The following is a 12,318-nucleotide window of genomic DNA, read 5'->3' on the forward strand; positions in this document are numbered from 1 at the left end:
TGCTGGGGCAGATTCGCCCTGACCTTCGAATAGTAAAGACCTGTTTGTTTGTTACTTCTGAAGTCTGTGTATTTATTAACTGCACAACCCACAGACTTTACAGTGGCGACGAGTCCGATCGTACCCTGCGGCAAGACTACCAAAGCAACGAAGAGCGTCGAAGAGAGGCAACCGCCCTCGTCGTGCTGCTGAAAGAAAACACGAGGCTGCAGCAGGAGGAAGGAGGAAGACTTTAGCAACAAAAGCTTCCATCAGCAACAGGCACTGACTACCCTTCTACCACGGTGCGGAGTGAGCCGATCAGCTGGAAACAAGGCGGCCGAAGAGACTGTGAGTAGGGGAAGGTGTAGAGAATATCCGGAGGATAATGGCTGTGCACTCGACCACGGTCGAGGGGGAACAGAGCCAGTCAGAAAGTCGGGTCCAACGGCGTCGTGAGACAGTCGGACCTCGATCGGCGGGAAAAGCCGGGCAGCGACCGCAGCCACGAAGCGCTGAGACTGGGAGTAGGCGCGGGAAGAGAAACCCAGCCGCAGCCGGGGAGGGAAATACCGGTCTGCGAGAGGGCTGGGAGGCGAACAGGAACCGTGCGGGTGGGAGAGAGAGACAGAGCCGAGCAAGGAGAGAGAGACTGCACGAGAGCCAGTCCAGCGGCTGAGCTGTTCTCCACCAACGGGGTACCCAGAGCTGGTGGAACCGAACGCGCGGGAGAGAGAGCGACAGAGCCGGGTACGGAGAGAGAGACTGCGCGAGAGCCAGTCCAGCGGCTGAACTGTCCTCCGTTAACGGGGTGTACCCAGCGCCGGTAGAGCCGTGCGGGCGGGAGGAAAAGACAGAGCCGAGTAAGGGGAGCTGTGCGGAAGCCAGCCCAGCGGCTGAACCTGTCCGCTGCAGGGAAAGCGTACCCCTTCCACCAGGGAAGAAACACGGGAAGCCGCCATTAGACGGAGAAGACGACAGAAGCGGGAAACCGCCAGTGAAGTGGGCGGGGCGAGAAGGAAAGAGCGGGAAACCGCCATTTTCGCGGGAAAACCGCCATCTTAGAAATAAACAAATAAATAAGAATACTTAAAGAAATACTTGTGTTGTACCCAAGGAAAGGAAGATGCCTAAGCGGGCGGACATCAACGAGTTCAATTCGGAGATAGAAGACTGGGCCACGTACGTAGAACGTATTGAGATACATTGTAAGGCTAACAAAATAGCTAAGGATGAAAAAGCTTTAACCTTACTTAACATGATGGGTGCGAAAACATTCGGGTTGTTGAAGCATCTTCTCTCACCAGCTAAACCGGCAGATCAGACTTTCGATGATTTGGTAGCAGTGCTGAAGGATCACTTGAACCCCACACCGTTGATGCTGGCTGAACGATTCAAATTCTACGCAAGAACGCAGAGGAAAGACGAAAGCAATGTGGAATACTTGGTCGAACTGCGTAGGATAGCGAAATACTGCCAGTTTGGAGGGAATCTGACAGAGGCACTGCGTGACAAGTTCGTATGCGGATTGTCCAAAGAAGGAACGCAGAAGCGACTACTGGAAGAAAATGACCTCACACTGGACAGGGCTGTCCTCATAGCTGCATCGCACGAAGCCGCAGCGAAAGGAACGGCGGAAATGCAGCTAAAGGCGGCGGCACTAGGGGTGGACCAAATTACTTCGAGCACAATAAAATGCTACCGTTGTGGGAAGACAACACACGACCAGAATCAATGCTGGTTTAAAAACCAAGAATGCAGGAAATGTGGCAAGATCGGGCACATAGCTAAGGTATGCCGGTCAGGAGCAACGCACAACAATAAGGAGTCACCACAAAAATGGTATGGGAAGGTGCAAGAGGTGACTAAGAAGAGTCTGAGGGAACAGAAGTCGGTCTCACACTCCAAATGCAAAGGACTGGACAGTCTGAGAATTCACAACGTGAGCAATGAAGCTGACCGACAAACTATCTGGATAACGCTACAGATTGCAAAGGTCCAAGTAAAAATGGAAGTGGACACCGGATCGGCATTGACGGTCATGAATAAGCATGACTATAAAAAAAATTTCAAGCATATTCCACTACGGGATACGGAACGAGTACTACAGACATACACGGGGCACAAAGTATTCCCCATCGGAAAGATAGAAGTCAAGGTGAGATACAAGGATAAAGAACATCACCGGTTGGACCTGTATGTATTGCCTGAGGGAGGACCACCACTTCTGGGACGGGAGTGGATCCGAAAAATAAAGTTGGACTGGCAGTCACTAAACACCATGACGGTGGGTTCCGAAAAAGAGGATGTCAAACCTGAACGGTTGTCCAGAATATTGGACGAAGCTAAGGAGGTATTCCAGCAAGGACTGGGAACACTGCGAGGGATTAAAGCAAAGGTTAAGATTGCAGAAAATGCAAGCCCAAAGTTTTTTAAGGCCAGATCGGTACCTTACACAATACGACCAGCTGTGGAGGCAGAACTGGAAGAACTTGAACGATCAGGGGTTCTGTCAAAAGTGGACTGGAGTGAGTGGGCCACGCCCATTGTTCCCGTCATGAAGTCCTCACCAGGTAATAAGCCAGGGGGACCGGGGAAGGTCCGCATCTGCGGAGATTTCAAGATCACTGTGAATCCGGTGCTTCACACGGTACAATACCCGCTTCCGCGGATTGAAGATATCTTTGCTTCGTTGGCTGGAGGGAAGCATTTCACGAAAATAGATCTGGCTCAAGCATATCTACAGATGGAAGTCGAGGAAGAGTCACGCCAGTACCTCACCATCAACACTCACAGAGGCTTGTATCGCTACAATAGACTGGTCTTTGGGGTAGCTTCGGCGCCAGCAATTTGGCAGAGGGCCATGGAACAGGTGTTACAAGGAATTGCAAGCACGCAGTGCTACTTAGATGACATTTTAATCACGGGAAAAGATGAGGAAGAACACCTCACGAATTTGAAACTGGTACTCACCAGGTTGAAGGAGTATGGTCTTCGGGTTAATCGCAAGAAGTGTGAGTTCTTCCAAAAATGGATCTCATACTGCGGTCATGTCATTGACCGAGAGGGACTGCATAAGTCACCTGAAAAGATAGAAGCGGTCGTGAAGGCCCCCGCTCCAGGAAACGTATCACAGTTAAGATCATTCTTGGGGTTGATTAATTACTATCACAAGTTTCTGCCAAATTTATCCATGGTGCTGCATCCGCTGAATGACCTGTTGCGGAAAGAAACACCATGGAAGTGGAGTGAAGAATGCAAAAAGGCTTTTCGCAGAAGCAAGTAGTTGATTACCTCTGAAGAAGTGTTGGCTCATTTCAACCCAGCATTACCCCTTCGTCTAGCTTGCGATGCTTCCCCGTACGGAATTGGGGCAGTACTCTCGCACAGGCTACCAAATGGCTCGGAAAGGCCAGTGGCTTTCGCGTCCCGATCATTGACACCCGCGGAGCGAAATTACGCCCAAATAGATAGGGAGGCCCTCAGTCTTGTGTGGGGCGTGAAGAAATTCAACCATTACCTACAATGTAAAAAGTTCACATTGCTGACAGACCACCAGCCGTTGGTGTCCATATTCAACCCAAATAAGGCCGTTTCCACCATGACAGCACAAAGGTTACAAAGGTGGTCCGTGTTACTTGGGGCACACCAATACGAAATTGAGTACAAAAGGTCTAAACAGCATGGAAATGCTGATGGGTTGTCCCGCTTGCCATTGCCGATGGTAGAAGAAGCGAGTATAGTGGACCCAGTAGAGTTGTTCCACTCATCCATAGTGGAGTGTCTACCGATAACAAACTCAATGATTGAGAATGAGACAAGGAATGACCCGACTCTTTCACGAGTCTATGATGTAACGGTGGAGGGATGGCCAGCACAGAGCGAACCAACACTGCAAGCATTTGCACAGAGGAAAGAACAACTGTCAGTGTGTCGAGGAACCCTGATGTGTGGATCTAGAGTGGTGATTCCACCCAAACTCCAAAAGAAAGTGCTAAAGGAGCTGCACGAAGGACATCTGGGTGGAGTCAAGATGAAGAATCTAGCAAGAGCGTTTGTGTGGTGGCCAGGCATTGATGGAGACATAGAGGAGATCACGAAGAACTGCCTAGGATGTCAGAGGGTTCAGAACGCGCCACCCCAGGCTCCTCTGCATCCATGGGAGTGGCCCTCATCGCCTTGGCAAAGAGTACACATCGACTTTGCTGGTCCATTTATGGACTCGATGTTTCTAATAGCGGTGGATGCCCACTCCAAGTGGCCGGAAGTAATTAAGATGACCACCACCATGACGGAAAAAACCATCACAGTGTTAAGGACTATGTTTGCTCGGAATGGCCTGCCGGAACAGATCTGTTCTGATAATGGACCACAATTTGTGTCCGAAGAATTCAAGAAGTTCTTAAAGAGCAATGGGGTTAAACATTACACGTCAGCCCCATACCATCCCGCCTCCAATGGATTGGCTGAAAGGTTTGTCCAGACCTTCAAGAAGGCCGTAAAGGCCATGAGTAATGAAAACATAAGTCTACGACATAAGGTGGATAGCTTTTTGTTGGCATACCGAAATGCAACACATGCGGTCACAAATCAAACTCCCGCAATGATGTTTTGTAATAGACGCCTAAGATGCCGGCTGGATTTACTAAAACCAAACGTCAGAAGAGACGTAGAGAACCGGCAATTCCAGGGCATGAACGACAGGGTCACTAGATCTTTCCAGATCGGTCAACGAGTTTTGGCCCGGGACTACCGTACTGAGAAATGGCAGCCTGGAACTATTGGGAAAAGGCTGGGGCCGTTGATGTACACCGTGGACATTGGAGACAATATAATAAGGCGTCATGTTGACCAAATCATAGGGTCCGCCACAAATGGGCAACCGACTTCACCACTTTCTCCGGGTAAGGTTGAGATTGAGATACCCAGAACACCTACTTCCGATCTAGTGATACTGGAGTCAGCTGAACCTGACACGGCTTTTCAAGCCGAATCGAACTTGCCAGAAGCACCTCCTAGCCCGCCTGAAATGACGACACCACTGCGGCGTTATCCGGACAGAATCCGGAAACCCCCAGAAAGACTGAATCTATGAACTGTCTTACATAAACCTGTATATATGTTAGAATGTATGTTCACTATGGACTTAGTATGTTGAAAGCTAAAAAGGGAGGATTGTAGTGTATGTACCCGTCTACCTTTAAGGAAACTATTGTATGTAACCGTTCACCTTTAAGAGAACTACTTTAGGGGTGGCACTACTTGTTGGCTTCTGTATACTGTAATACCGATAGTGGCCACACCAGTATATAAGTGTTGTGGCAGGATTGCTGGGGCAGATTCGCCCTGACCTTCGAATAGTAAAGACCTGTTTGTTTGTTACTTCTGAAGTCTGTGTATTTCTTAGCTGCACAACCCACAGACTTTACAGTTCTCACATTGAACAACTTCTCCTTTGACTCCACTCACTTCCACCAAATTAAGGGTGTTGCTATGGGAACCCGCATGGGTCCTAGTTATGCCTGCCTTTTCGTGGGATATGTGGAACATTCATTGTTCCAGTCCTACTCAGGTCCCCTCCCGCACCTCTTTTTCCGATACGTTGATGACTGTATCGGTGCTGTTTCCTGCTCTCGCCCTGAACTAGAAAATTACATTCACTTTGCTTCCAATTTCCACCCTTCCCTCACCTTCACATAGTCCATCTCCGACTTTTCCCTTCCCTTCCTTGATGTCTCCATCTCCATTTCTGGGGATAGGCTATTGACAAACATTCACTACAAGCCCACTGACCCCCACAGCTACCTGGACTACACTTCCTCCCACCCCGCTTCCTGTAAGGACTCTATTCTATTCTCCCAGTTTCTCCATCTCCGCCGCATCTGCTCCGACGATGCCACCTTCCATACCAGTGCTTCCGACATGTCTTCCTTTTTCCTCAACCGAGGATTCCCCTCTACTGTGGTTGACACGGCCCTTGACCGTGTCCATTCCATTTCCCGCACTTCTGCTCTCACCCCTTCCCCTCCCTCCCGGAACCACGATAGGGTTCCCCTTATACCCACCTTTCACCCTACCAGCCTCCACATTCAATGGATCATCCTCTGCCATTTCCACCACCTCCAGCATGATCCCACCACCAAACACATCTTCCCCTCACCTCCCCTTTCAGCATTCCGAAGGGACTGCTCCCTCCGCGACACCCTGGTCCACTCCTCTATCACCCCCAACACCCCTTCCCCTGGCACCTTCCTGTACAAGCGCAGGAGATGCAACACATGCCCTTTTACCACCTCCCTTCCCACTGTCCAGGGCCCCAAACGCTCCAGGTGAAACAGCGATTTAGTTGTACTTCTTGCAATTTAGTATACTGTATCCAGTGCACACGATGTGGTCTCCTCTACATTGGGGAGACCAAATGCAGATTGGGTGACTGCTTTGCGGAACACCTCCGTTCAGTCCGTAAGGGTGACCCCGAGCTTCCGGTCGCCTGTCACTTTAATTCTCCGCTCCATTCCCACTCAGACCTCTCCATCCTCAGCCTCTTACACTGTTCCAATGAAGCTCAACGTAGGCTCGAGGATTAGGCACTTTACAGCCTTCTGGACTCAACATCGAATTCAACAATTTCAGACCCTAACCTTTTTTTCCATTTTTTTTTCTCTCACATGGCAGCTGTCTTTCATTCTGCCATCGCCATTTACACTTCATCGAGAGCCATCTTTTGTTTCTGAACTTGTCCCATTACCATCTCCTTTTGCCTCGCACCATCATCCCTTTTGTCTCTTAATCTCTCCTGCCTTCCATCCTATCACAGACCTTCCCTTTTGTTCTTTCCTCCCCCCTTTCCCTGCCCCTACACTTGCTTATAAACCTCCTCCGTCTCCAGCTTTTTCCAGTTCTGACAAAGGGTCATCGATCTGAAACGTTAACTTTGTTTCTCTCTCCACAGATGCTGCCTGACCTGCTGAGTATTTCCAGCATTTTCTGTTTTTATATGTTCCTTGGTCTGTTCTGGGTGACCAGTCGCAAATAGGAGAGTTTTTAATTCTCCATTTGTAATGGTTTGGGAGCAGGAAGGGGAGCCATTGCAGGTGATTCTCTGGCTATGACTGGATATTTAAGAATGGAACCAGGCGAGTGCAGTCCCACCAAGCTGGACAACAGAGGCGAGGTGCTGGAGGAGGATAATGTGCTCAACCATGTCAAAGGCTACTGGTTGAGAAGGATGAGGAGGGATAGTTCACATTCACACAGGATATCATTTGTGACTTTGATAAGGGCCATTTCAGTGCCGTGGCAGGGTAGAAACCGGATTGGAGGGAACATTGAGTTGCGGGAAAGATGGGCACGGATTTGGGAGGTGACAGTGTTCAAGGATGTTGGAGAGGAAAGGGAGGATGGAGATGGGGCGGTAGATTGCAAGGACAGAGAAGTCAAGGGTGGGTTTTTTGAGGGGGGTAATGATGGCACATTCGAAGGGGAGGGGGGAACAGTACCTGAGGAGAAGGAACTGATTACAATATCAGCTAACATGGGGCCAGGAAGGGCAGTTGGAGATCAGCAGTTCGGTGGGAACAGGGTCGAGGGAGCAGGAGATGGGTCTTCATGGATAAGATGAGCTCGGAGAGGGCATGAGGGGAGATAGGAGAGAAAGATGCGAGGGCTAGGGCTTGGGAGAAACCTTCGGGGAAGTTTGGCTTGGTGAGCTAGGAGAAAGGAGGGAAGCAACAGAAGCAGCTGAACGGATGGTCTCAATCTAAGTGACAAAGGCGGCCATGAGCTCCTCACACTTGTTAGAATCTTACAGAACAGAAGACCATTCGACTCATCGTGCTTGCTCTTTGAAAGAGTTGTCCAATTTAGTCCCATAATCCTGAAAATTAGTCCTCTTCAAGGACATGTCCAATTGCCTTTAGAAATTTAATATAGAATCTGATTCCACCCTCCTTTCAGGTACTGCTTTTCAGATCCTGACAACCATGTGAAGAATTTTCTCATTTCCCCTCTAGTTCTTTTACCAGTTATTTTAAATCTATGACCTCTGTTTCCTCTGGCAAGTGGGTCGGTAACCAATTTCTCCCTACTTGCTCTATCAAAACCCCTCATAATTTTGAATGCTTATCAAGTCTCCCCTTAACCTTCTCTGCTCTAAGAACAATCCCAGCTTCTCCAATCTCTGAAATAACTGAAGTCTCTCATTGTTGGTATAATTCTGGTAAACCTGGTCTGTACCCTCGCCAGGGCCTTAATAGCCACCCTAAAGTGTGGTACCCAGAATTGTACACAATGTTGTTGGAGGTGAGGGTGGAGGAGACAGGGGAAGAGGAGTTTAAGAAGCCAGTTTGTAGTGGAGAGGAGAAGCCGGGGGTGTTATCGTTGCATTCCAGGATGATCCTGGAATAGTGAGCAGTTTTGGCCAAGGAGAGCAGGACCCGAGGCTGCTTTGTGACCCAGCCTGATCTGGTGATGAATGGCTAAACCAGTTGTCCACCATAAACGTTCTAATCTGTGTTCCTTGGTCTTAAGGGAGAGATGAGATGAGGGCTGTACCAGGGGAACAACCAGGGTGAGAGAGAAATAGTTTTAATGAGGACAAGGGCCTCACATGTGGAGGTGAGGGTGCAGTTGAGCAGATCGCTAGCTGCAGAAATGGAACGGTGAATGGAGGGCCAAGGGCTAAACAGTTGGGAATTTGAAAGTGCCGTTGTGACTTCTAGGGGCGGACACAGAAGGAAGTGGGGTTGGGGGGTGGGGAAGGGCGATGTGGGTGGAGAGGGATACAACAAAGTGATCAAAGATGGCATTATGTGATTGACACAATGGGAATAGAGAGGCCACGTGAGATGGCAAGGTTGAGGGGGTGGCCATGAATATGTGTAGAGGAGTTTATAAGGAGGGAGAGATTAAGGGCAGTGAACGTAGAAGGGAGCGCGCATGACAAGCTGAGATGGAGATTGAAATCACCAAGAATGGGAAGTCACTTGGTGGAGAGGCTGAGGGAGGAACGCAGTGAAGATATCTCAGTGAGAAACTTGGCTTGGTACTTGGGTGGGCAGTAGAGAATGAGGATTTTAAATGAGATGAGTGGGTGGAATAAGGGGAGATGCTCAAAAGGAGGTGCCAGAGGAGCAGGACAGACCAGGGTGTGATTTGGTGATAAAAGCCACACCGCCACCACGGCGATCTAGATGGTGCAAGTGGTGGAAGGTAAAGCTAGGGATGGAGGTTTCATTAACGTGTCATCACCCGTCAGCTAAGTTTCTGTCAAGGCCACGACGTCCATGCAATCATCCACAATAAGCTCATGGGTTGCAAGGGCCTTATTCACAAGTGAACAGACACTCTGGAGGGAGATGCGGTGCGAACTGATCTGCTGGCAGGGTCTACACTGGGAGGGGTGAGTAGGACGGTGAGAGAGAGTAGGATGGGGCAGTTAAGAGTTATTGCTCGTAAGGAGTCAGTGACGAGTGTCTCGATGGGCCCTTCGGAGGATGCCAAGAGAGGCAGAGGGAAGCTGTAGGCTTATCTAAGGGGGAGTCAAGCCTGGGACGACAGCAGGAGAATAGGAAGGTCAGGAAGTGCTGCAGGGTTGGGGTAGGGATTTGAGGGGGGGGTAGCAAACTACCAGAGAGGGGAGAATTGAAAAGGAGGCATGACGACAGGAGAGGAGCCTAGGAGGGTTGGAGAAAAGAAAAATAAACAGAAATAGAAGTGATGGGCTCGGGTCCGGAGTGGCCACCAAAACAGGCACGTGAATGGACACAGGGAAGCTCAAGTTACATAGGCGTGGTTACATAGCAAGACTAGGATAGATATGTTCTGGTAATAAATGGGGAAGAGAGGGGAGACATTTGGAGGGAATCCAGAGTTAAAGTCAGAGGTACTGTTGTGGGATAAAGTTGATAGTATTGATGAACTGATGCCCAGATTCGCACAGGTGTGGCAGGCGAGTGAGTCCAGAAGCTATTTGAAGGGGTAAAGTATTGGAGGGGGCACTGCTGGAGGTATTACGATGGGAATGAAGAGCCAACTGTTGTGCAGAAATAATCGTGGGGTAGTAAAACAGTGACAAAGTTGAACATCACTATAAAATCCAGAGGTGGCAGGGAAATGACCTTTGGCCCAGGAACGTGAATTTCTGACCAGGAACCACACTAGCCAAATAAAGGTGAATAACCAGCAGGAAAGTCATAAGCTCAGTGGGTAGCAGCATCAGCAGGGCGGGCTGTATACTAGACAGTTACCTTAAAACTTAAGCAACCGATGAGGGTCAGAGTCACAGTAGCCAGGTCTTACAGTGGAAAAGCATAGTCTTGACAGCAGAGAAGTCCAGGAATTTGGAAGCTAAATTTGAGCAAAGATCCAGTGCTTATCGATGAAAACAAAGAGCAGACATGGTCGAGGGATGAGCAGTGGGCTCAGGTAACTAAACTGGCAGCTTTGGCCAAAATACACCCACTATTCAAGAGCCGAGCCAGGGAAACTTAAATAGTAGCAGAGAGCAGATTTGGGGGAGAAAGGGCAAAGATGACCAAGGGGAGTGGCACAGCAGAGGAGCTCCCTTGGGAGCTGCCAGCCCAGGAGCTATCTTGAACTATATTAGCAGTAAAATGATCTCATGTACAATAATACATTTAGATTGCACCAATTTAACCATTGATCATTCACAGCAGGCCATTCGGCCCATTGTGCCAGTACCTGCTCTTTGAAAGAGCTGTACAATTAGTTCCACTTCCCCACTCTTTCCCATCGCCCTGCAAATTTTTTTGTTTCAAGTATTTATCCACCTCTACTGAATCTGTTTCCACCACCCTTTCAGGCAAAGCATCCAGATCATAACAACTCGTGTAAAAATAATTCTCATCTTTCCTCTGGTTCTTTTGCTAATTATCTTGAGAAAAAGACGACACCTCCCGACAGTGCAGCACTCCCTCAGCACTGCACTGGAGTGTCAGCCTGGATTTTTGTGCTCTGGAGTGGGACTTGAACCCACAACCTCCTAAGAGGCAAGAGTGCCACCACCGACACCTTTGTGCTGGGCAGCAGCTATTTTTTAATTTTTTTTTTTAAATAAGTTATAGATAAGAGCATACGCATTTCCAAACCAACAGAGCTGCAGGTTCCAGATACTAACTCAGCTTGTTAGTGTTCACCATTACCTGCAGTTAGAAATCTGAAGATTGGGATGGGTTTAAGTAAGATTTGAAGCCAAGGATTGTAATATATTTAAGACTGTGCTTTCGAGGAAACAGCAGAGTGTCGCAGACTCGGACATTCTCAGGTCCCAGGCCTGCCCATCACTTGACCCAACCTGGCTCCGTCACCAGTACAGGAAACTTTTGTTTAAACGGAGGTTAAATGTCTGGAAAGCTCTATCCACCGGCAAAATTCAGAAGTCGGTTCAGATAACTTTTTACTTTTCGTTGCTTTTTTTCTCCATTCCTGGCCCTGCAAGCGTCTAGCTGAAGCTGTTACTTAGCTACAGAGACGCTTGCAAGCTGCGCCGACTGTTTTGAAGCTGTTGCTAAGCAACAGGGTTTGTTGCTAGATACGGAGCTCCGAAGCTCCGTATGTTTTAACATTAGCGCTGGTTTCTCCGGCAGTGTTGATCGACCGGCACCAGCTCGATCCCGTCAGTGCCGGATACCAGAAAGTTTCCTGTATTATGATCAAAGTCTGACCAACCAGAACAGTCAACTAGGCCGAGCAGACAGCTGCAAGGTTCAGGTTTAACTCGTGGAGAAGCAAGGTTACTATTGACTGGGACAGTTGACATGAAAGAAAGACTTGCATTTCTATAGCGCCTTTCACGACCTCAGGTCATCCCAAAGAGCTTTGCAGCCAACAAAGTATTTTTGAAGCATAGTCACTGCTGTAATGTAGGAAACATGGCAGCCAATTGGTGCACATGATTTCAGAGGACTGTTGTCAGACCACTGGTGTGTATATTAAGTATTATACATTGCTCAGCATGCTGACTTTCAGATAAAAATGTACCATTTCAAACTTTCTAAAATTCCAATTTTTATTTTTGGTATGCTCTGGAATTTCCTTTTGTTAGCATGTGACCAAGCTGAAATGGACAACATACATTAACGTGCTCCAACAGATCACAGGTCCAAATAAAGAGATGGTCGAATTGACAGAACGAATGACTGAATCCCCCTTTAATAAATGCAAGCTACAGGTGCAGTTACAAATGTTGTGCAGTGCTCCAAGACAGTTGTTCTTTCTTAAACTTTCTATTCAGTTCACTGGGACTGCATGCAAGATCTGAACATGATGCCTTGGGCTTTGAAATGAAAAACATGGTCATTTGTCGTAATTAAAAAGATG

This window comes from Somniosus microcephalus, chromosome 17 (assembly GCF_052327205.1).
Source record: "Somniosus microcephalus isolate GS21.2 chromosome 17, FLI_Smic_1.0, whole genome shotgun sequence".
Classification (NCBI taxonomy): domain Eukaryota; kingdom Metazoa; phylum Chordata; class Chondrichthyes; order Squaliformes; family Somniosidae; genus Somniosus; species Somniosus microcephalus.